Genomic DNA, 25,455 nt, shown 5'->3' on the forward strand with positions numbered 1-25,455 from the left:
GTAATTTCTGTTCGTTACATTTGCGACTCTGCATCAGGAAAGATGCTTTCGGTCATGTGTTCGTTTCGTGAGTGTGGTGGCTGCAAGTGGTTTATGTTAACAGTATTTACAGATTGTGTTTAATATTATTCATCCAGTGTGAGCCGGAAAAATCATCTGCCATTGAAACGGTAAGCAATTACAAATGGATATTTTAAGTGCTCAGAAAATTGTCGCGTGTTTTTCACATTAATGCATGCTACTTGGTGATATTGGAGTGGGTGATTTAAGAACTCTACTTGTATTTTCAGTGTTTTTAAGCGCTATTGTGTGCCTTACGATTAGTTCAATGTTCTACGTAGTGACCTTATTTATAAATTAGGACTCTTCTAGAGTGAAGTAGTAATACCTAAAACAGCACGCCGATATATCGGCACTAGGTAATTCTGCATCAGATACTTTAAACTTTAGTTCATATTTTCCTCAACAGATAGCTCCTGTGGGCCAACAAAAAAATGTTTTTAGAACTCCCAGGGAGCCGATCTATTAGCGCAGGCTAAATCTGATGATCTAATTACAAATAAGGCTGCCAGATAGTAGTATAAGGCTGCATAAGTGATTTTACATACATATTTTATTACATTCCATGGATCCATAAGATAGTCTGATGACAATAGGACGTGGGAGAAGTCACAATAATAATAGAAAACATATCATAAAGTACAATTCATACTATTACGTATATAAATTTCACTTAATATAAACAAAGGGTTCACCAAAAGTAATGATAAATTACAAATGGTGTTTGGAGAGAGACTGAAAGGGTTGAGTTTCATTACAAATGTTACAGAAACTCAGATGATATTTGAAAATATTTTTTAATATTTATTTTTTTAATATTCACCTTCAGTGGATACACCTTTCCTGAAGCCAAATTGTACCAGGACCGATATGTTTTTAGTCTGCATATGATGACTTAATCTATTGTACATAACCTTCTCAAATACTTCAGAAAAAGTAGTTAACAGTGAAATTGCCATTATAACCTGATGAGTTTTTTTTTTTTTTGATTTGAGGGACTGTATTACACTTTTCATCCCAGTTTCAGTGGTTGAAAAAAATATTAAAACAAAATATTTTTTTTACAGTAAATGCAACTTTTAAAAATGAAACAGTATCTTCTGTCCCTGCTTGATGTAAATTTAAGCTTTCAGTAATTGTTAGAAGAAAAAAAATATTGAAGGCACAGATGGCATCTGCTCTGATAAATGTATTTTTCTTGTCTGCCCTTTTATTATGTTCTATGTTGTTTTTATTTTGTTGTCTGACTTTGCTATAAGTCTACTGTAATGCTGCTTTTCAGTCTATTGTATAACATTAATCAGTATTTTACAATACTTAATATAAAATTTAAAGAAGAAGTACTGTATTTTGGATATATGACCATTTCAGAGTGGTAAAGAACTTGTCACTTTATTCAGCATCGATTTATATCGAATTTAGGCTGCTGTGAAAATCTCGTCACATATCTGTTAAAGTTTGTTAGAACTTACACGCCACAGTGAATTTTAGTTGTCAACTTGTAACTTGAATTTCCAAAACCAGTGCTTAATTTTTTGTTGTTATTAAACCTTTGGCTTTGAGATTTCATGTGGTTGTCCGTTTCAAATATGTGTTACCACACATTAATTGGTAATCACATTACAATTTCGAGCAACTTGCAAGTGGGATGGCTGAGGACGTGATGATGTTCACACGAAGTTCGATGAAAATTGTTCAAAATATTCAAAAGATGGTCACATCATAAGTCAAAGTTGGGAATTTTTCCTCTGTTATGTTGTACACATGGAATTTCACAAAAGCTTCGTTCCATTAGTGTCAAATAACAATGCTTGCAGTTGTATCAATGGATGGACTGTAAACGCAGGTTACAAACAAGGATGTGATTTACTGACTTGGCGTAGCTTCCCCCTGCTAGCAGTACCGCAGCTAATCACAGAGATGGCGTACCCGTACGAGCCATAAAGCTTATAGCATATAACCTAATAACGAGCCTTCAAATTTGACGTATTTTCCATTTGTTCTGTCCCGTTCTACGGCATTGCTGGTTGCAGAATCACATTAAGAGAAGCGCTCGTCTATCCTCGGGAGACCTGTCAAGCGGCAGAAGAGAGGGAAATTTCAGTGTGACAAGGATAGAAGTTGTGAATTGACGAAAAACCAGACACGTCTTTTCCGTATCTGAGTTCTGACAATCAGGATTAATTGTACCGATGCGTCGTCACCAGAATCGCGTTTTGGAGGTGACCATATCGAGTCTCGACCAGATCACAAGCTACCCTGACAAAAATTTTCGTGGTTTCCTTCAGACGTTACAGGCTGATGCCGGTGAAGCAGCTTCATGATCTCAATCGCTTATCTTACCTTTTAAAAATGTTGAAAATGTCTGCTTTTGACTCATTGTAGTTATTTAGTTACACGTAGCAGGAGACACGAGTAGTTCGACGTATGGCCGTACACAACTTGAACGCGCAAACGTAATTATTAAGCTATTAAATTTCTCAAGGTCATTCACAGGTCATTTTTTCAAACGCATATATCTGTCGGTCAGTAGTTATATCAGTACCCATACTCATGTCAGTTTGAGGACACAGACAGGCCAGTGTCATGTCAAGGTCACGACGATATAAGTCCGTTGGTTTACCAAATAGAGGACTTTGAAATTTTCAAGGTCATTCACAGGTCATTTTTTCAAACGCATGTATCTGTCGGTCAGTAGTTATATCAGTACCCATACTCATGTCAGTTTGAGGACACAGACAGGCCAGTGTCATGTCAAGGTCACGACGATATAAGTCCGTTGGTTTACCAAACAGAGGACTTTGAAATTTTCAAGGTCATTCACAGGTCATTTTTTCAAACGCATATTTCCGCCGATCTACAGAAACTTGGATGTTCATATTCATGTTAGTGTGAGGTTATGTATGGACTTTCCGCTTTGAATTATTTTCCTGTCTTCAAACGACGTTGTTGTGTGTGCAAGTGCCTCCGAGTTAAAATGAAACTTTTACGAATACCTCGGTGTCCATACATCAAAATATTTTCGTTTGAATCAATATGCATTCTGAAGTTTTGTACTTCATAATTTCAAATGTTCAACAACCGTTTGTTTGCGTGGAGTCTTAATTTATGTGGCATTCGTCCTTAACGCGTTTCATTTTTCTCTTCCGTGGTGTTTGTGTTTTATCTTTCCTTCCGAGTGCATTGAAGACAGCACTCCTTAAACTGTGCTGATTCATGCTTCTCTTGTTACACCGAAGTTGTCAGAGACACGGGAGTTTGAAGAAAAGGGGTTTCCATTAAGTAATTTATAAGTGAACAAAAGCTTTTATATGGTGTTTTCTATTATCACGTTCTGTGTAAGATCATTATTAAGACAACAATGAGAAAATATACACGTGAATTGTAGACTGTGTTTACATATTAAAACAACTTTTACGTGTAACCATTTTCTCTGAACTTATTTGACAATGTCTACCTGATACGAAAGTGATGTGTGTTTCAATACAATTACTTGAGCATTTAACACGGTGTAATAGGTTGTTCTATATTCGAAATTAGTGACGTTTCTGTAATATCGCTTTTGCTGTTATTTCAATAGAACTGATTTAATTTCTAGATACTGTGTGTGTGTGTGTGATGATGAATATAAAATATATTCAGAATGAAATGGAAACTTCTTCGGAATTCGACAGTCAGCTCGTAAGTACACTAATGTTTTTTTATATTGAAATGTGAGCCTGTTTACTGCTATATGTTGTGTCTTTCTTCCCCGTTTAACTAGTAACTTTTATATAACCTACAGAGTTAGTCAGTTGTGTACTGTGTTATAGACCGAACAAAAACGTAGCGCAATGCGTCTTAAACGAACCTATGATGCCTATTGTCCACACGGCGTAAAATACGGAGTGGATTTTGCAAAAAAATTATGTTTTGGAGTGCTCTTAAAGTTGACGATTTGTCAAATCTAATCGCCGTCTTTTCACAGCCTATATAATTGATCTTATTAATACAAATTTAAGTATGTTATTCCTTTTTCATCATTGTTATTCAGCCATGAATCGGTCTCCAGAGCCTCGTTTCTTTTAAAGGCCAGTGTGTGTCGTATTGTAACACGTGCATGCCACAGACATCGACGTTCAGCTACTTGTACCACTGGAGTGTCCCGGGTTTATGAACGCGCATTTGTAACCTCATCCTTGCTTGCGGTTCATTCGGTGGGGAGTTGAGAGGTTACTCCGATGGCCACAAGGTGGGGGTCAGCCAGGTAGTCGAGATACTTGAAGTGACCCCCAGGGAAATCAAGCATCCTCCTGCCCGCCACATAAGGGGCTTGCTTATTTGTATCCTTCGCACTATAACCCGTGTGATGTAGTCCGAATAAAACAGTGCGCAGTGCAGCCATGTTCTTCTGCCTGCGAGTCGCGTGTTATCGGACCGACTGAATGGTTAACCCATTAACTAGCTCACTGAGTACCGAAACTTCCACGTGGATAACCTACTCGCTGACTAATTAACTAACTGAATTATTAAAAATATGATTTTTTTCCCTAATTAATTGATTAATTAACCAAGTGATCGCGTCCAGTTGGTACGAATCAAAACCCTCAAATCCAACTCTTTACCTCAAATACGCCAAACTTTTACATATCGTCCCTGAAGATGGCATGTGCAATCTTTGTCAGAGCAGTGGGCGATTGGTAATTCTGAAATAAAATGGCAGATAGTGGGAAAGCGTGTAATGTCGTGTTTCCTCGAATTTAAGAAACACATTTTTCACGTTTTGAAATTCTTGAAATCGAGGCTTCCGAGAATCGATATACCGTCTCTTTTCGTGAAAAATAAATCAAGGTTACGTCTTAACAATCGATAATAGAAATACCGTGATAAGGGGGCACATACAGAGAGACTGTTTTCTCGAAACCGGAGAGATTTTGACAGAATGTAATTAGTGAACGGGCTGTTCCGATTACCGCCAGCTCCAAGTCTGGCGACAACGTGAGCTCTGTCTTGGGGGCTGTGCGTGTGTGTTCGAGCTATCAGAGTTGCAAATTGGCTGCTAATGTAGGGAGATCACTTGCTCCACCGCAGTGAGATGTGATCCTGCTGCAGCTATTTCCGGACATTAACACAGATTTAACCGCTACCCACCAATAACCGGGAATTTCATTTCGCCAAATGTGAAAGCATTTCATATATATATACCTCTAACTAGATGCTACCTCAGTTTGTATGCTTATGGATGGTGAAATGCGCTGTGGATTTCCAATTCAGTAGCAATTAAATATCAGTACACAGTGTTAGTAACAGTTAATTTCAGTTCGTTCTTTTGGGGCCAGAGCTGATCCAGGGAAAATCATGAACCATTTCCAAAATTGAAAGTGATTTTTGAGTATACGGACGCCAAGAATTGTCGACAATCCTGGGGAAGTGGCCTGAAGTCGAATTGCATGTTCGGGCAGTATTTTATGTTTTTCATCTGCCGAACAAAATAGAAGAACGAAAGAAAAATATTTCACGTGGTAGGTTAGGTTAGGTGAGGTTAGGTTAGGTTAGGTTTGGTTAGGTTAGTTTAGTTTAGGTGAGGTGAGGTTAGGTTAGGTTAGGTTAGGTTAGGTTGTGTTAGGTTTGGTTAGGTTAGTTTAGGTGAGGTGAGGTTAGGTTGGGTTAGGTTAGGTTAGGTTTGGTTGGGTTAGTTTAGGTTAGGTGAGGTTAGGTTAGGTTAGGTTAGGTTAGGTTAGGTTGTGTTAGGTTTGGTTAGGTTAGTTTAGGTTAGGTGAGGTGAGGTTAGGTTAGCTTGGGTTAGGTTAGGTTAGGTTAGGTTAGGTGAGGTGAGGTTAGGTTAGTTAGAGTACGTCAGATAGGTTAGGTTAAGTCAGGTTCTCACGGCAGTGAGGATGACTATGTTATTCTTTTGGGTTTCGACGCAATGCAGATTCGCAAGCAGATACCAACATTATGAAGAAACATACTGTTTTCAACTTAAGTCTGAAGATAAAGGCATTCTTATAAGTATTGAATTTTCAGTGTGAATTTTAAAGATGCTCATGCAATAAACTGTATTACTCTTTTCAATACAAAAAGTTTATTTGCCGTTAGATGAGACGGGCCCTACGCTAGTTCTGCCAAAATGTCGAAAATGGTCCAAAAAATATGACACAAAAATTTCTCGAGAATAGGTCAAGACTCAGAGTGGGTTGTAACACCAGAAACACATACTTCAGGGAAATACAATCAATTTCCGAAACGTTATGGGTTTAAAAATCTGGTATGGTGGAGATATGTCACAAACACTAATGCCAGTGTACGTTACCTTAGCAACGGTGTATCAAACACATGCTCGCATGAAAAATTTGTCCCAGACTGTGAGTCACTGGCAATCAACAGGAACAAAAGTTCATGTGTTTTCAAGTTACTTCGAGAAAGAGATTAGACATATGGAAATCTGAGTGATAGGAATTCCTACGACTCTGGCTTTGTATTAGACACGCCCTGAAGAAGGCAGTAATAAATGTTAATTTAACATAAATGTTTTTAATTTTAAAAAATACAGAGTAAGTAAATTTTTTTATATAGGCCTTTCAAAAGTGTAAATTGTATTAAAATAACAGTTATATCGATCTGAGAATCAAAACACTGTTTTCTCAGCGCATTTATGCGAGAGTAAATCTGTTCATACGATATTTCTATTTACGTGTAATTCACCTACCGTCATTGTTTAACATGGTTAATCCAGTTCACCGATTAAATAATATTTCTCGTGTAAGAAATGTGTCTTGTGTTATGTAAGGAGATACATCGCACTTAACAGCACAGTATCGAAGCTCTGTGTTTACCTATTTTAATTAGTCAGGCGTTGGTCTGTTTGAATACAGTTAGATGCATAGTGAAACTAATTATTTATTAATATTGCTTTGTGATTAAGGGTAATTAATGTTTGTTGCCAAAACTATTAAGAATTCACAGCAAACACGTTGAGCACACAAGCCGTTCTTTAATTTCACAAACCCTTAATCACACGAAGTGCGGGGCAACACATGAAAACAACGTCAAAATCGACCATAAGTAGGTTTAACCCTGCGTTTACTGTAATATTCGAATTGCTGTGAAATTCTGGATCTCACACTTTAAGTATCATAATTTGCTTTAGACATTAAAGTATACAAAAGTATGCCTGTTGTTTTGTATGGGTGCGAAACATGGTCTCTCACTCAGAGGGAGGAACACAGATTGCAGGTGTTTGAGAATCTGGTGTTGAGGAGGATATTTGGGCCTAAGAGGGAAGACGATGGGGCGTGGAGAAAACTGCATATGAGCTTAAAAATCTGTACTCCTCCCCCAGTATTGTCAGGGTAATTAATTCAAGAAGAATGAGATGGGCTGGGCATGTAGCGCGCATGGATGGGACAAGAGGTGTGCACCGGGTATTGGTTGGGAAGCCTGAGGAGAAGAGACCTCTGGGGAGACCTACACGTAGACGGGAGGATAATCTCAGGCGGGATCTATGGGAGATAGGAGTTGAAGGAGACTGGATTTTGTTGGCCCAGGACAGGGTCCGGTGGAGGGCTTTGGTTAATTCGGTGATGAACCTTCGGGTTCGGTAAGCCATCTGGTTGGTTGGGTCCACTATTTGGGAAGCCTGAGGGGAAGAGACCGCTGGGGAGACCTAGACGTAGATGGGAGGATAATCTAAGGCAGGATATATGGGAGATAGGAGTTGAAGGAGACTGGATTTTGTTGGCCCAGGACAGGGTCCGGTGGAGGGCTATGGTTAATTCGGTGATGAACCTTCGGGTTCGGTAAGCCATCTGGTTGGTTAGTTATGCATTCCTGTCGAAGTGTAAGGGCTGTAAGAACATTGACATAAAAAAAAAGAACCACGGTCTCTGATTTTGCTATTGTAAAACATCTGCTCACGAATATAACCTAGTTATTGTGGCTGAGTTGTTAATATACATTCTTACTATGGAAGTATCGGGTTAAACTATCATTCCGGAAACCCACTCTCCTGGCCGAAACTTTCGTGGTTATACTCAGGTTCTCCACACAAATTCCGAGATAGTATTTTAAATTAGGCAACATGAACTTCCTTAAAATCCTATCAAAAGTATTTTTCATTGATCGCTGTATCATTAAACTCTACGTAGTCCGACTACTGACAGAATCATTAAATAATTTATACCTAAGTAATTAACAACACTATCTTAAGAGGCTGATATTGTACTCAAATATTCAAGAAATTTCTTCTCTTTAATGGAATAACTGACGTATATTAAGGTCTTCATACAAACCCGATACGAGTCATAAATCTGATCCAGTTAAATCCAGTGGGTAACATCCAATTCTTTCCCCCCCCCCCCAAATTTAAATGATCCATAAATATACAAAATTTAAAAAAAAGGAAGTTAACCCCCATTTTAAGATTGATTCTATGGGGGAGCAAATTTTACAGCGTGAAGAGTTTCCCAGGAACGCGATACCGCGTTAATTTGGGACATGACATTTCTAGTTCTGATCGTGAAGTTTGTTGGCCGTTATCAGTCACGGGTGACGGGAGGATCGTCACTGCGGTATAACACTCAACCTGCCGTGGAAAAAAAAAATGTCGCTGCTAATATTTGAGTTTTAATTTTAGTTTGTTGGTCATCATGAGTGTAATTTGATTTCTTTAATAGCGAAAAACCACCGAAGCTGAATCGATGTAAAATCCATTAATCAAGCGATCGCTCGTAACACCGTTGAGTAATGAGTATTGGAATCTCGTGACACAGACGCACGTGCTTTTCGTATGTTCATTTCTCACGCTGTTTCAAGCATTAGGAGCCAGAATATTTCTATAATTGTTATCGGAATAATTTTAACCTACGGAGGACACGTAAGACATGTGTAATTGTCCCTTTAAACTCGAAGAGAGTGTGAAAGAGAGATTTAGGCAAGATATTTTAAGAGAAAACATGGGGGAAGAAGTGAGAGGCACTTTATTTATGGGGGGGTGGCGGTGGGAGATCATCTTATTGCTGGAAGGTTCCCAGGAAATACCCATCCGTCCTTTTGATAAGGACAGAATGAAAGTGAAAATTTAGGGTGATACATAGCGAGACGTTAATGACACAGCCGGTGGAATGTTTGTTTTATTATTGGTTAATTTTGAAGTCATAGTTTGGATAGTGAAATAATGTATTGGCCTTTATTGCAAAGGAGTCAGTTTAGATAAACCCACACCAGGAGTGCTGCATGGGAAGCGTGAAGAATTAACTTGGAACTTGGGAAATATATCACAATTTGGAAAAAGATGAAACCCCCCCTCCCACCCCCAAAAGAACCCTGTGAACCTGTGTTGAGATGACCTGTCTCTGGACCAACCCATTTTGAAGTACATATCTTGCGAATAATACTTAAGAATTAGGTTCGTACCGCGATAAATCTCGCTTTAGGGGCTCAGACACTTGAAAGTCAGAGAGGGTGCTAAGTTCTAATGGGACCCACTGCTGGCTGAGTGAGCCGGTCTAACAACGGTTGCGTACGACGGTACAAAATGAAGTCAGAATGAGTTCTTCCCCCGTGTAATGGAGTCACCCTGGTTGCTAGGCCGCTGCGCAAGAGTTGTCCAGTTACGAACGACTAGGCGTCCCAAGCCAAAATGTGTTCTCCTCTTATGTTCTTCGCTGGTACTCCTTCTCTTTTCCAATCTTCTACTCTCATGGCGAGGGATTCGCATGTTTGAAAATGGCATTCATAAAAGATTAAATACAAATCGGTCCATTTGTTCAGATGTTATCAGAGGGAAAGCAACAAAGCGGACACATACAGACTGACGTCATGACACCAGAAACTTATCTTTCTATCTGCGGTGTTTACATCCATATGTGATGATGTGATACCATTATGAAATTCATTACCCCCCCCCCCCCCTCTGTGGCAAACTGTAGTACTATCAGTTGTTGAGACCCACTGCTCTCTGTGTGCTGATGTGTGAACACTAGGTTTGGGGGCTCTAGTCTATTAGAACGTGATTTACTCTGGATCACATCACAGATGTGTATTGAGGGGATTGGCGAATATCCGAGGGGTGTCCTCCATATAAAATGTATGGAACAATAACGTGTGTTTCATACAGAGCTTACAACGTCACGACCCCTGCCGAAAAGAGCATCGACTCTGTCCCGTGAGATGATTGTAAAACAAACGAGATTTCTGTGTTGTTGTTTCGGTCTGCAGATGTGCTGGATATTTCATGGTTTTGTTATATGAAACGTATAATTTTTTAGATGCGATTTGCTTTTAGCTGTTGAAGATTACTGTCTTCTGGGTTGTTGCGCCGTGCAGTCTCGTAGAAGTTTACCGACGTTTCAGGGCGATGATGGAGGCAGCAAATAACTCTGAAACGTCGGTAAACTTCTACCAGACTACAAGGCGCAACAACCCAGAAGTCAGCCATCTTCGGACTCACCGCCTTGAAAACCTCAGATCCTACTCGGTCGATCTTTGTAATGGTGAAGTGCAGTGTTTTCTTCGCGGTACGGACTGAATTATATTAAATGTTACTTAGACGAGCTTCGGCTTCAAAGGGTCACACTGGCGTTTGACATTTGTTCAGGACACAAAGAACACGTCTCTCGAAAAAGATGGCTGTCTTCTGGGTCGATGTCCTGATGATAGAAGCGGTAACCACCTCTGAAACATCGGTAAATTTCTACCAGGCTACACGGCGCTACAACCTAGAAGACAGCCATCTTCATACTCACCGCCTTGAAAACCTCAGATCCTACTCGGTCGATCTTTGTAATGGTGAAGTGCAGTGTTTTCTTCGCGGTACGGACTGAATTATATTAAATGTTACTTAGACGAGCTTCGACTTCAAAGGGTCACACTCGCGTTTTAAGTAACCTGTATGCTGTTACACTGGTTTAGGACACAAAGAACACGTCTCACGAAAAAGATGGCTGTCTTCTGGGTTGATGCCCTGATGATGGAAGCAGTAACCACCTCTGAAACGTCGGTAAAGTTCTACCAGACTACGCGGCGTTACAACCCAGAAGTCAGCCATCTTCGGACTCACCGCCTTGAAAACCTCAGATCCTCCTTTCCCTATTTGACTAAAGTACGTAAAAAATTAGAGGCAGTCTTATTTCAAGTTTGGATAGAACAATGGTTAGGGGTAAGAATATTCTATATTTCAACACCAGCATCCTGTTCTTTAATATATTTGGCCCAACAGCCCACATGTATCCTGATTCGTCTAGAATAAAATGTTTCAGTTCCGGTACTTCGGTTGTTACCGGACACACTAAGATGATCTGTCTTTAACCTCTCAAAGTCGACTGATAGAAGTTATGAGTTTTTGCTTTCATTGCAAAACAAATTTCAGTTCAAAAATGTAACGCGTTTTAGGAATGTAGAACATTATTCGAGTAAAACGAAATTCTTCTAACTTTGTACACGCCATCTCTTTAAAATAAATCGAACCACAGCTCGAATTTTATACGCGAAATGTTCTAGTGCTCCAGTAAAGTGATGATTTACGTGATTTATGTACAATTAATTTTATATTAAAATAGGGTCGATAAAAATAAGACACGAACTGGACTCATCTGGCTCAGGATTTATTCTAAATGGCGGGATCTTTTGAATATGATAATGAACTATCGATTTCCGTAGCTGATGGGAAATTTCGTGAACCAGCTGAGCTGCCCCAGGTAGTTATACTGAACGCATTTATCCCACTTTCATTCATGTACTTGTAGCTTGCATACGCAAAAGAAACAGACGTAATGTTGTACGCGATGTTCCTAAGGAAGATGGCGCGTTCCTGAAACTTGTGTTTTATGTCTGCTAACGCCTGTGTAGCGTTACCAATCGATTATGCAAACCAGACTGTAGTAGAAATGCTAACTACTGTGTTCGCTGTTCTAAGTCACAGGGCGGGAGTTGATTGTAGATTTACTGTTCCGCCCGTACATGTGGAAAGGGCGCGACCCCTACACCCCAGGGACAAGGGATATGATATAAGGAGGGGAAAGGTTTGCTTATTCTCTGGAGCCCTTTGGGCCCCCATGAGGGATCACTGCTACTCCCTTTTAAATACGCCATCTCCTAGCATTTTGATGTACCAGCTGCAACATTATTAATAACACGACAAGTATCTGACCAGACCTTAATATTTCAAGTCTGTGTGCTACTTCAAGTTTAGCTGTTAAGCAATTAAACTTACTAACTAGCTAAGCGGTAATAAACTAAGCAGGCTGAGCTGACTGACTAAGCAATGTTGTTATTGTGACTCAGTGTAGACTCGTAGGTAAATATCTACGAGTCAGGTCAGATCAGTGTTTTCGATTTGATTACGTTATGTGCCAGAGAGAGGTCAAAAAATTCTCAAGGTCATGTATTTTGACGCTTACTTCTGCCAGACCTTAAATACCTGGTTGACCATACTCATGTCAAATTGAGGTCATGAAAAGTACAAGTTCATATGGAAGTCATGAGGAGATCGGCCCAATAATTTGCCAGGTACATGTCTTTGAAATTCTCAAGGTCAAATCTCTTCACGCTTATTTCTACTAAATCGTAAATCTGTGGTTGACCATACTTATGCAAGAATGAAGTCACGTATGGGTCAAGTTCATACGGAAGTGACGTCGAAATCGGCCAAGTAGTTTCCCAGATATTCGTCTTTGAATTTCTCAAGGTCATATTTTTTCACGTTTATTTCTACCAAACGGTGAATAACTGGTTGACCATACTCGTGTCAAAATGAGGTCAGGTAAAGGAAAAAGTCATATGGTAGTCACAACAAGATCGGCCGAATAGTTTCCAGGATATTTGTCTTTGAAATTCTCAAGGTCATATATTTTCACACTTAATTCTGCCAAACCGTGAATACCTTGTTGACCATACTCGTGTCAAAATGACGTTACATACAGGTCAAGGTCATATGAAAGTCACACTAAGATCGGCCCAATAGTTTGCCGGATACGGGTCTTTAAATATCTCAAGGTCAAATCGCTTCAAGCGTATTTCGGCCAAACCGTAAATCCCTGGATGACCATACTCATGTCAGAATGAGGTCACGTAAAGATCAATTTCATATGGAAGTCACATCAAGATCGGTCAACTAATTTCCCAGATATAGGTGTTTAAAATTCTCAAGGTCATATATTATCATGCTTATATCTGCCAAACGGTAAATTGTTGGTTAACCATACTCATGTCAAAATGAGGTCATGTACAGGTCAAGGTCATATGGTAGTCACAACAAGATCGGCCGAGTAGTTTGCGAGATACAGATCTTTAAAGTCCTCAATTTCATATCTTATTACGCTTATTTCCCCAAAACCGTAAATACCCAGTTGACTATACTCATGTTAAATCGAGGTCACGGATGGGTCAAGGACATGGCAAGACCACGACAAGATCACACAAAGTGTTTGAGATTAAGATTCCTCAAACTTGTTCAAGGTCATTCGTAGTACTATTTTCTAACGCATATACAGGGTGGTGGGAATTAAGTAGGCATTCCCATTTAAAAAGGTACATATAAAAATTATTTTCATTATCTTTGCATTGGAAATATAGAGGTTATAACCATTTCTCAATGCCTACTTACTTCCCACCCATACGTATTTGCAGATTTTGTGATTTTCAAGTGACTGACAGGGCCGTGGCACGCTCTTGAAACTTCCTTGAGGGTTAACTGTTACCGTCAGACGTCATACGGCTCTGATAGCAAAGTAATTCGTCTCTAGAAGGTAAAAGCTGCTGCCATCGGCAGTTATTCTCAGTTTGAACCGTCATTTAGTGAGGTTCTGCAAAATGAAACCTTCAAATCAATTAATTCATGAGGTGCATGATAACTTAAGTGTTAGCTCTCAAAAGATACGCGATTATATTCAGATCTTAACTTGCCAAGTTCCAGGAAACGAACCCCTGTCTCAGATATTTCTCCGTCAAACGTCGAAGAACACGCAAACCTGTTATGAAAGATCAGTGTTCCCTTTTCGGTCATGGAGGGCGAGAAGGAACAGCCTAGAAAGCCTAAACCCAGTGCCTTTCCACTCATTAAATGTCTGCAGGTCGAACGCACGTAAGCAAAATGTACGTATTTATAATTTCAGGGAAAGAACTTTGCTGCCTGTCCCATCTGTTACTTTGACCTTTCAACTCATGTAAACGCGATATTGTTTACACCTTGATGTAGTCTGTTTGTGTAGTTAAGAATCCTCTGCTGAAGACTAAATACGACCACTGTCGGGTATCTGAAGCAACATACTAGTTTACCACCTACAAATCTCACATATATACGCGTGTACGTGTGTTATGCACATATTTACGAAAACGTATATATTTATATAACCCTTGAGTAAGAAACTAAACTAACTCCTCCCGAATGGGAGGTTATTTTAATGTCTTACACAAAATTTTAAAACGCAACTAACCCCCCTTCGGTGGGGGGGGGTTTTGATTGCGTTTTAAAATCTCATTCAAGTGTTTTAACCCTTGAGTAAGAAAATAAACTAACTCCTCCCGAATGAGGGGTTATTTTAATGTCTTACACAAAATTTTAAAACGCAACTAACCCCCCTTCGGAGGGGGGTTTGTTGCGTTTTAAAATCTTGAGTAAGACACTAAACTAACCCCCCTTATATATATATATATATATATATATATATATATATATATATATACGTTTTCGTACATATATACAGATTAAAACAACGTGTAGAATTATAATCTCAGAACAACTATAAGAATGTACATTTTTATCATGTGTTAAGCCTGAAATTCTTAAGGACGTACAAGGGGGAAAACCTGAATTACTCGGTAACCTGAGGACGAGGACGAAGATGGTTCTCGAAACGTCGGTGTTTTCTCCTTTCAACCACCTGACACGGCTGGTAGTCCGAAAAGAACTCATTATACTATCTATTAATACTTGCCTGTCGACAAACATTATAACAAAAAAGGTCCACCCTATTATACCACACGCGTCTACATTGCAGTATACTAAATGTGTGATGCACCCTAGAAGAAAAAATGTAACATAATTCATATTAAAGTATTTTGTTAATTTCATTGTATTATAATTCCAGAGCAGATATAAGAATAAGCTTTACGCCAGTAATTATAAATAAACTTGCAACTTGTGGGCTATCGTTTTTCTTTCCGACAAATCTTAAGGAGGGGCTGCTTTGTCCCAGATCCACGCCCCTCTGAGGGATTTTTCTGCTAATAGGCCTAAAGGAATTTAATTTTTATTTGTTAACGTGCGCTGTACTAACACAGATTAAGCCTTGATGAGATCTGCTCTAAGATAGCTTGTCTTCTGTGTTGTAGATTACACGACGTTACAACCCAGAAGACATCCCATACTCGTGATGACCGCCGTTAGAACCTCAGGTTACACTACTAAGTCTTGTTTTGACTCCGAATTATTCCAAAAATAAAGAGTCATACAGAAATTTTGAAAGATTCGTTGTTTCGACTTATTTTTTTTTAAGTCCACAGAAATGTCTCGAACGTAACATCTGTGCCCAGAGCAGGATTCGATTCCGAAATTCAATGCCTTCCACTATTATCCATATTAAAAAGTAGGAATGTAATTGATTTTAACCTTAAGGCGCCATAACGCTATCTGCAGGCAGTGTGAGCGATATGAGGAGCGGTGGATGGCGGCCATGTATTTGGCCGCAATGAGGCTTGAGGCAGATACAGTACCTATTACAGCATATAGCTATATGCACCCCCTCCTCACGCCGCCCAATCAGAAAGGGGCGAGTGCATTCGCTATGATAATGAACCATGAATATCCCATGACCATATTCACCGTCTCTGTCTCTCTCCAGGGCCCTGTTGACATTTTCGGTCTCTCGTTTGACACTGGTAGTGGTGTTGCATACGCGTATTCTAATACTGCATATATAGTAGTCGTGTCAGAGCGGAGGATGGGGTCGGTCTATGTGCTGCTAATTTTCCTTCTACGAGTTCCCGTCTCCCGTCTCTAAAACACGTTACCCTGTGTTCGAATTTCTGTTTTGTCCTGGGCGTTTACCGAACCTTGACCGTAAAGGGGCAGGAATTATCTTCATAATGTTCGTTACGACTCGGACACAAATAATGTTCATGTCATCGGTACCTGAAAGCTTCGAGTTCTGATGATAATGCAATTCATTAAGGTCCGGACGCAATTATTCCGGTTGCTTGTTTAATACATTTTAAGATGTCTCAAACTCGCTGATAGCTAACGTCTGTAACAGAGTGAAGAAATCAAACCGAGAACTTAAGTATTTTATCAACACTCAGTGTAACGCCAAGAACCGGAATGATTATTTCATCTTATTTATTTTATTTTTTTATTTTTAGTTCTTCTGTCTGACGACAGGTCCATATGAACAGGATCCTTCCTTCCTTTTCTCGGACTGGGACCTGTTCATATACGTTCTTGGCAGATGATCCAGAAGTGGTTTGCCATTGCCTTCTTCTGTGTGTGAATGGAGTAATTGTTGTGATGCCCGGAGGAAAACTCCGTGTTGCGTAGACCACGGCCTTGCCCAACACAAGTTATAAATTCGGGCACCGCCGGGAATCGAACCCGAGACCCCCATCGTTACATTTTTTTAAGAGATCATCATCGGTGCCCTATGCCAATGTCCACATGTCATAACAGTGCAGTATAATGTGTCTGGTGTTTATTTAATGATTTTTTAAATAAAATGTCTACTCTTGTCAAAATCTGGAATTAAAATGAAATAAAATATTTATTGATATCTGTGTCCACTTACCTGATTCTGCTAGTGATATTACGTACTCTAGGCTACAAATTCTTATAACTACATTTCAACTCCACCCTCATGAATTCCGATGTTAAATTCCTTGTTTTATTCTCTTATTTTACGTAGGTAATTTCATATAAAATCTGAAATGAAAATAGTTTGATAAAGATTGAACCGCATACCCGGATTTCCAGAGCCTGAATTGAGAATATTACGGTGTATTGTCTGTTATAATTAAGTTTATGTTTATCCAGATATGTATTTTGTTCTTTATCAAATTATTTTAGGCCTAATTAGAGATTTTATCAAGTCTAAACATTATTCTAATAGACACTAATGATCTGAAATGCGTCTTTCCAGCCATGTTTTGCTGGTAAAAGTGTAATGAAAGCTAACTGGTTGACTTCCGACTGTCAGTTGGAGCTACACGCTATGAAAATTCCGTCCGTACCGCGAAGAAAACTCAATATTCACCATTACAGAGATTAACTATTTAATGCTGATTAAGGACTTAATGATTGTTTACAGTGAGAATGATACAAAACTCATGAATACAAAGTTAACAGTTAGTGATTATTGAAGCAGGTGGTGTGTATAGTTACCATTGGTTTTTAAAAGGTTAAACATGACTGTTCGATTAATCCAAGAAAATAATATCGACATCAATTTAACTACGTACACAGACAAATCAAATGGGTTACCTTCATTTCAACAAATTTTAATTTATAAATAAATGTTTTGACAAGATTTTAGTGTATACCGGCGATTGGTAAACCGTGTAGAATTCTCTGTGGTGTACCACAGCGACCAGGTCTGTAGCAGGGACCTTTCTGCAGGTTCAACAGCCCTACTGAACGTAACAATTTCCAACACGACACGACGTTACACGTAAGTCTGGGTTGAAGTGTGACTCTCGCTAGAATTTTGCTGGTTATGCTCGCGTTTAATGTTCACTTGTTCATTTAACGACGCTGTCAGTAACTCAGATTGCATTACGTAGAATGAAAGAAAATTTGTTGAACAAGTAATTGAGAAGTATATTGAAGAAATCCGTCGTGGCCGAATTTAAGGCGGTGCCCGGGATTTTCTTGGAAGGACTGAGGACAATTAAGAAATTTAACATTTATAATAGTTAATTTTCGAACCAAGATTTGAACACGGGATCTTCTGGAATTTTAATACCTAACCTGTTTTCTGTATCACTTCGGTGATCTACTGATCTGCGAGATTAGGATAATGTTCAGAGGGGGTTGAATTTGATCTCTGCTGCGTAGTATTTAAATAAAAACAAAATATTCCGTCAAGCTTTATCAAGTCCTACTACAAATTCTAGAATACAGCCTTAATAAGACTCTTATTAAACCTTTTCTACGTGATTTTAATGTTACAGGAATAATCATTGTTCTCGTGCAGCTATAAATAACTGCTGTAGTTGATAAGGTATCTTTAAATAACAACGGGACCGACTAACCAAAAGTTTTGAGTAGAATTTTATCAATATTTATTGTGATGGACTGGCAGAATCCTGAGTGATCACGTGGGTTTATCGTCAGAAAAAAGTGAATTCATTATACGTGAGCTAAGGCGATAGACTTTCACGTCACAGAGCGAGAGATTACATAAATCCACCATTTTATCTTCTGCTCTCCGTTCCCTCTTCTCTACTCTTTCCCCTCTTTACAGCGCATGAATAATTGATTGGCTGATGCTTCTGTCGGAGTAACAATGGCGACAGTGTCTCGTGCAGTCAACAATCAAACGGGCCCAGAGATTGGCTTGCGGTCCAGCGCATGCGTCATAACGATCCTGACGCAAAGCGCACAGAGATTGGAGCAAACCGACAATAGTCATTTGAAATTTTAAGGCCATGTTTTGTCCAGTAGTTTGCATGTTATATTTTTAATTTGTCTCCGTTTCTTTTATAGTCCATCTAATTTTCTTCTTAATCCTTTAAGACTCAGTGGAACGTACCCCTCCCACCTTCTTGGTAATCTTTAAGTCTACACTTGTGTTTGGTATAATTCTAAGGGAAAACTGCAATTATTTCCATAAACAGATTTAACAATCCGATCATCGTAATAGAGAAGTGTTGATTTATCTTTGCGTTATTAGCCACGGTGGTCTAGCGGTTAGAACGCTGGCCATGTAATCCTGGGGTCTCGGGTTCGAATTTATAACTTGTGTTGGGCAAGGCCGTGGTCTAGGCAACACGGAGTTTACCTCCGGGGGCTTCCCCGGTTTCTCCGTGGCATCCCATTCACACACAGAAGAAGGCAATGGCAAACCACTTCTGGATCATCTGCCAAGAACGTATATGAACAGGTCCCAGTCCGAGAAAAGGATGGAAGGATCCTGTTCATATGGACCTGTCGTCAGACAGAACACTAAATAATAATAAGATGAGGTGGTCTAGCGGTTAGAACGCTGGCCTTGTAATCCTGGGGGGTCTCGGGTTCGATTCCCGGCGGTGCCCGAATTTATAACTTGTGTTGGGCAAGGCCGTCGTCTAGGCAACACGGAGTTTTCCTCCGTGGCATCCCAACAATTACTCCATTCACACACAGAAGAAGGCAATGGCAAACCACTTCTGGATCATCTGCCAAGAACGTATATGAACAGGTCCCAGTCCGAGAAAAGGATGGAAGGATCCTGTTCATATGGACCTGTCGTCAGACACAACACTAAATAATAAAAAATAATATCTTTGCGTTAAGGACTGAGTCGTGACGTTCAACAATAGTTTGTAATAATCTTTTATTTCGTTACGAAACGTCCAATATCTTGGCTTAAAATTAGTAACCGGCTTTGAGGCGTTAGTTAGACTGTTGGGTGGTTGCGAGAAGATTATCAGATTTGTTCTTGAGGCAAGAAGTTTTACGAAAAAATATTTTTTTTTATTATTATGAATACGTTTTGCAGAAAATTATTTCATTTACGATAAGTTTCGTTTACATTAACGTTACTACCGCATAGGACCGGTAACCGATGCTTAGATGTTTTTGATACAGCTAGTAAGACACAGTATAACATTAGTAGCGAGCAGTCTTCCTACAATTTTATTTCATTATATCTTGTCCCTTCTTTTAAGCTCTGGAACTCTCCCACCGAGTTTTACTTAACGGTATGACGAAGGGAGAGGAAAGTCAGTGTTATATCTTCTTCTTTTGAGTCTCAATTTAAAGGAACTCTAGACCATTAACTTTCACAAAGTATAAAAATGGCTTTCAACTCTCGACTGTACTTGAATTTTACTCATTCTTTTGCACTCTGATTTCAGTTGCGCATTGTTTTTGAAATTTTCAATTTCTCATTAACAAATTTCTTTTATTACAGATTTTAATTTGTTATTGACAGGCATAATTCGCGTTATACTACGTAGATTCATAGATACTTATGTCTCTATAAAATATTGACTGTATGGAAAATTGTATCGGATGAAGACAGATGTTTACTTCGATGTTACAACGTGTAATCTGATACGTGTTAGCAGCCGACGTTTCAGAGACAGCGATTTATTTGTAGTACAGTATATACCAGATTTCGCGGTTCTACGTGTTTATACTAGTCGCTGTAAGAATCTTAATTGCGTGTAATGAAATAGTAGACTTTAGTGATACAAAGTTTATTTCGTGTCATGGAATGATATTTATAAAGTGTGCTTCTTATCAGAAAATTTACAAAATTCAAGCCGAGACACATTTGAATCTGTAGTAACAGTGAAACCGTAATGAAATCCAAGGACCAGGCCCTTGAGAAGATAATTTCTCATCTATCAATCGTAAATTTCTAGCCGTTTATTAAAACAGAAGGTACACTGTTTATTCACAAGAGCCCGCCACCAGTCCCTATTCTAAGTCGTAAGAAACCATCCTCTTTATTTAAGGCACATTTTAATATTATCCTCCCATCTACTTTCAGGACTTCGATGTGATATTTTACTTTAAAATTCATGTACTGAAAATCAGGTATTAATCATCTCTCCCATTTCATAAACCCAGTAACGTCCAACGTCCTAATTAATACCTCCTCGTCGTGTTAATTTTTAACTTTCTTTGAGGAAAAATACCAAAATGGGTGTACTATTGTAGTAAATTTCTGCCACTATATATATATAACTGCCACGGTGGTCTAGCGGTTAGAACGCTGGCCTTGTAATCCTGGGGTCTCGGGTTCGAATCCCGGCGGTGCCCGAATTTATAACTTGTGTTGGGCAAGGCCGTGGTCTAGGCAACACGGAGTTTTCCTCCGTGGCATCCCAACAATTACTCCATTCACACACAGAAGAAGGCAATGGCAAACCACTTCTGGATCATCTGCCAAGAACGTATATGAACAGGTCCCAGTCCTAGAAAAGGATGGAAGGATCCTGTTCATATGGACCTGTCGTCAGACAGAACACTACAAATAAATAATAATATATATATATATATACGCACGCATTCACACACACACAACATTAACGCAGACACTGAGATATTTCTTTGAAGGACTCAGTCCGAAGCCATGTTGATGAGACAAGCTAATTACTTCGTCATGTAATGTCGAATGAGATTGAAATGTCACAGTTATTGCTTCGAAGGACTGAGGAAAAAACCCCAGTCCTAATCTGGGATATGAAATTCGGTGTTCCGACTGAGTTTCGAACAGGAAACTTCCACGAATACCTACCTGGAGCGCTCTACCGCTGTGTCAACTCGCTTGTTAGGTTCTGTGTAGTGCGCGGAATGTAGAATTGTTTGACGTAGGCCTGAACCTGTGTGAACGTTCAAATATTTGATCGCCCGGGAAGACTAAGGCTTTATCACGAGGTACATTTTGCGGGTTTGCAAATTGCAAGGCGTAACCAGCAACATTACTGAGTGAATCTGTACGCTAATCATAATGGGGGTGCAGAAGATGGCCTGTTAAACAGGATCTTGTTCATCTGTATTATAATCTACCTTTCCACCCCTTCCCTTCACCCCCTCCCCTAGGCCTTTTACCCTCCAACAACAACTCTTCATCCCATTCCGGAAACGAGAAGAGGAATGTTAAGTAGAAAGAGAGGATTATGTCTGTACAGTCTGCTCATAATGAAACTGATACTCTGTTCAAAATTGTTTTCTGTACGAAGACATTACCTTAGTAACGTTTGATTTAATATCGGACATTTGTCCGCATGGTAAATGTCAGTAAACTGAGTCACTCGAAAGATTTTGTTGACGACGTAAGGCGAAATATGCAATAATTCTTAAAGTATGAACCTCTCTTGAAAAGCTGACAGTTCGTTCAGCTACTGAAAAAGTTCCTCGACATTCATGGAACACGAAGGTTCATTACCGTATTTACAAAAGCCCATTTTGGGGTCTATCCTGAGCGGTATGAATCCAATCTACACACTCTGATCCCTTTTATCACAGATCAATTTAATATTATCTTTCCATCTACACTCAGGTCTTCCGAATTGTCTCTTCCCCACAGGCCCTAGGGGAGGAGAAGGTACAGAGTCGTGGAGAAACTTGTGTTTCAGGAGGTTAATTAAACATTATTGGGCTGATAATATTAAAAATGTTGAGATGGGCGCACGCATCGAATCACCTCTAAAATCATACAGTACTTTTTTTTTTTGGAAAACCTTGGAGGCCTATATGTTGATAGAAGGATAATATTAAAATGAATCCTGAGGCAGTAGTGTGAGGGTTCGCGGGGAGAGTCATGAACTGTCAGGTTTTCTAAGATGTCACTGAGAGTTTTGTTTAACTGAGCAGTTATTAGCTTCTGAAGAACGGCTTTTCGGCGTGGAATCATTTGGTTGAAATAACACGGTTTCGCACACACGTGCTTGGAGCAGGATTTGAACTCCCGATGTTGAGGCAGCAGCTAGGCCTTGCTACGTTCAATCCTCGCCGCCCGATTATAGCGATGATGTACACTGCAAGTTATAAAGGCGAGTGTTAAATAAGGGCATTAATGTAGCGTGGGATGTGGGTAGCATCTGCTACGCTATCTTGCGCCAGCCGCAGTAACTACAGGCGTTCGTTGCATTTGGTCAATTACCCCTAAACCTCCGGCACCCGCATAATTACTAGCTTATTAGTACCAGGGACTTTGCGGTTTGGAAGGGAGGCAAGGGGAGGTACTCTGTACAGTCTCAAAAACTGTATCAACTACTAAGGATGAATATCAAACGTGTTTGGAGTTTGTGACTTCGGTGTTCGGGTCTCGTCCGTGAGCGACCGTAAGCTTCTTATGAATTCTTCTCGGGTTACTTTAAGGTGGCTTAAAGGCGAAAACACCGACGTTTTCGATAAGAAACCTGAGGACGAGGACGAAGATGGTTCTCGAAACGTCGGTGTTTTAGCTTTTCCCATAATGAATTAATTTAAAGTAATTTTTTAAAACGTGACATGTTTTAAAAAGTGTTAATTGCCTCAAAGTAATTTAATATTTGAATGTAGGACTTAACTTCATAAACACGTAGGTTATGATGAAATATTCTCGGGTTACAAGCCTCGTCAGGTGGCTAAACGGTGAATAAACCATATCTTCTACTAACGTTTCGAGAACAATCTCTGCTTTCATCCTCAGGGCTGCTGGGTAACGAATCTGTTCTTTTGTTGAGCGCTCGTTGATTGCGAGAATATTCCATCAACGTCTGTCGCCGCGAAAGTTTCGCTTTATACGCGTAGGTTTTGTTACAACGCGGATCGGCTGTTAACGTACGTAATTCCAGCATAGAACTTTCGAAACACCGTGTAATACGTGTTTATACTTTTATATTGTATTGTGTTTTGCCTTTGAAGGTGTACGAAGTAATTTCATTCCTTTTATCTGGGCGGATCAAACTAAGCCTCTACAAAAATGTATTCTGGTTAGCCGAATTATTTATTCATCTCAACATCGTCATTGACACTATCACGATATCAACGCGTTTGTATTGTTTCGCTGTCGAAATGTGTATTTCGGGAACACGAAGAGACAATGGCGCTCGGATCAATGGTCCTTATTGATGTTTGACAGCATACGAGGATGTTTTAAAATTAATTTGCATATTGCGTACATGACCTCCACGGTGGTCTAGCGGTTAGAACGCTGTCCTTGTAATCCTGAGGTCTCGGGTTCGATTCCCGGTGGTGCCCGAATTTATAACTTGTGTTGGGCAAGGCCGTGGTCTAGGCAACACGGAGTTTTCCTCCGTGGCATCCCAACAATTACTCCATTTACACACAGAAGAAGGCAATGGCAAACCACTTCTGGATCATCTGCCAAGAACGTATATGAACAGGTCCCAGTCCGAGAAAAGGATGGAAGGATCCTGTTCATATGGACCTGTCGTCAGACAGAACACTAAGTAAGTATTGCGTACATAGAGCAAACGCTCAACCTGTAGAAACGTGCGTGGGTTCTGAGTATTTTATTAACATCTTTCTTACGTCGTTTGCACTACATGAACGTTGTTTCTGCCCACAGGTTAATATTTAATAATATATTGTTTTTATTAAGATTTTCATGTAAGGTAGCTGGACCAATGGGCATCTCAAGTTTGTAATTATGAATTAGGAATATGTGTTCTTGATCGGATTTGGATTAAAAGGGAAATAAATAGGAAATTTGGGAGAAATATATTGTCAAGTATAAAAAAATGTCCCTATTTGGAACCCTATGATCCATTTATGGACATATCTCACAATTTCAAAGAATTAGCTGTTTTTAGAGGACAGTCTAATTAAATTTTATTTTTAATATCCTAGAAACTCTTAATGTATACAAATAAAAATTCGTTAAAATAAATGCTATATATTCAAATTAATGAGCGGGATTTTAATTGACATCTTTCTTAAACTGCAGTTACAGTTTCTCGAAGATTGTTCTCTTACCAGTGTCCACTCTACACTAGTTACATTTTCTGAAACAATTCATCTTCACTAGTTATAAAGTTTCACGCCGTAAAAATATATACTTGTTCAATTTTTATCAGTCTAATCACAATAAAATATTATTATTATTAAATATTAAAATATTATTACAATTAACATTTAAATTACTTAAAATATATTAAAATGATGTTCTCTATCGAAATGTTCGATTTACATTAGAGCATCATCTTTTACACTGCATGTTTCGGTTCTAAATGAACCATCTTCAGGTGTATAATCCATATAAACTCAAATGTAATATCCTAAGTGCAATCCTTCGTCAGATGTCTATCAAATATCAGAAAGTTCATTTAGAACTGAAACATGTAGTGTAAAAGATGATGCTCTAATGTAAAATCGAACATTTCGATAGAGAGCATCATTTTAATATATTTTAAATAATTAAATGTTAATTGTAATAATATTTTAATATTTAATAATAATATTTTATTGTGATTAGACTGATAAAAATTGAACAAGTATATATTCAACACAATATGACGCAACATTATCATCTCGTAAAAATATATTTGACTATAGTATCAAGTTTAGGTACACTTCTGTATCCGTATTTCGTACTGTGTATATATTTAAATGTTTGTTAAAATAAATCTTTCAGATAATAACACGTGACATAATAGTCATGCGTCTCCAAGAAGAACTCAGTTGCCACTGATATTACGCGTAGTAAATCACATTTAATTTACGTTTTATAGACAAAAAACAAAACAAAATTAATTTACAGTAATATTAGA

At 39.0% G+C, this 25,455-nt stretch overlaps 1 long non-coding RNA gene across 2 annotated transcripts in view; it reads left to right on the plus strand.

Moving 5' to 3' along the window:
- The first annotated feature begins 49 nt into the window (after positions 1–49).
- Positions 50–25,455, plus strand: part of LOC147871526 (uncharacterized) — a 132,340-nt gene continuing 106,934 nt past the window's right edge. Inside the window, exon 1 of one of the 2 annotated variants that reach the window (XR_015538710.1) lies at positions 50–170. This is a non-coding gene — a long non-coding RNA (uncharacterized LOC147871526). Of the gene's footprint in view, positions 171–3,234; positions 3,742–25,455 lie in introns of those variants that run through there. The other variant, XR_015538711.1, reaches the window with a different exon arrangement.

The sequence above is a fragment of the Zootermopsis nevadensis genome, unplaced genomic scaffold (assembly GCF_977971745.1).
Source record: "Zootermopsis nevadensis isolate Lab colony 2312 unplaced genomic scaffold, Znev_1.0 Znev_ptg000050l, whole genome shotgun sequence".
Lineage (NCBI taxonomy): Eukaryota > Metazoa > Arthropoda > Insecta > Blattodea > Termopsidae > Zootermopsis > Zootermopsis nevadensis.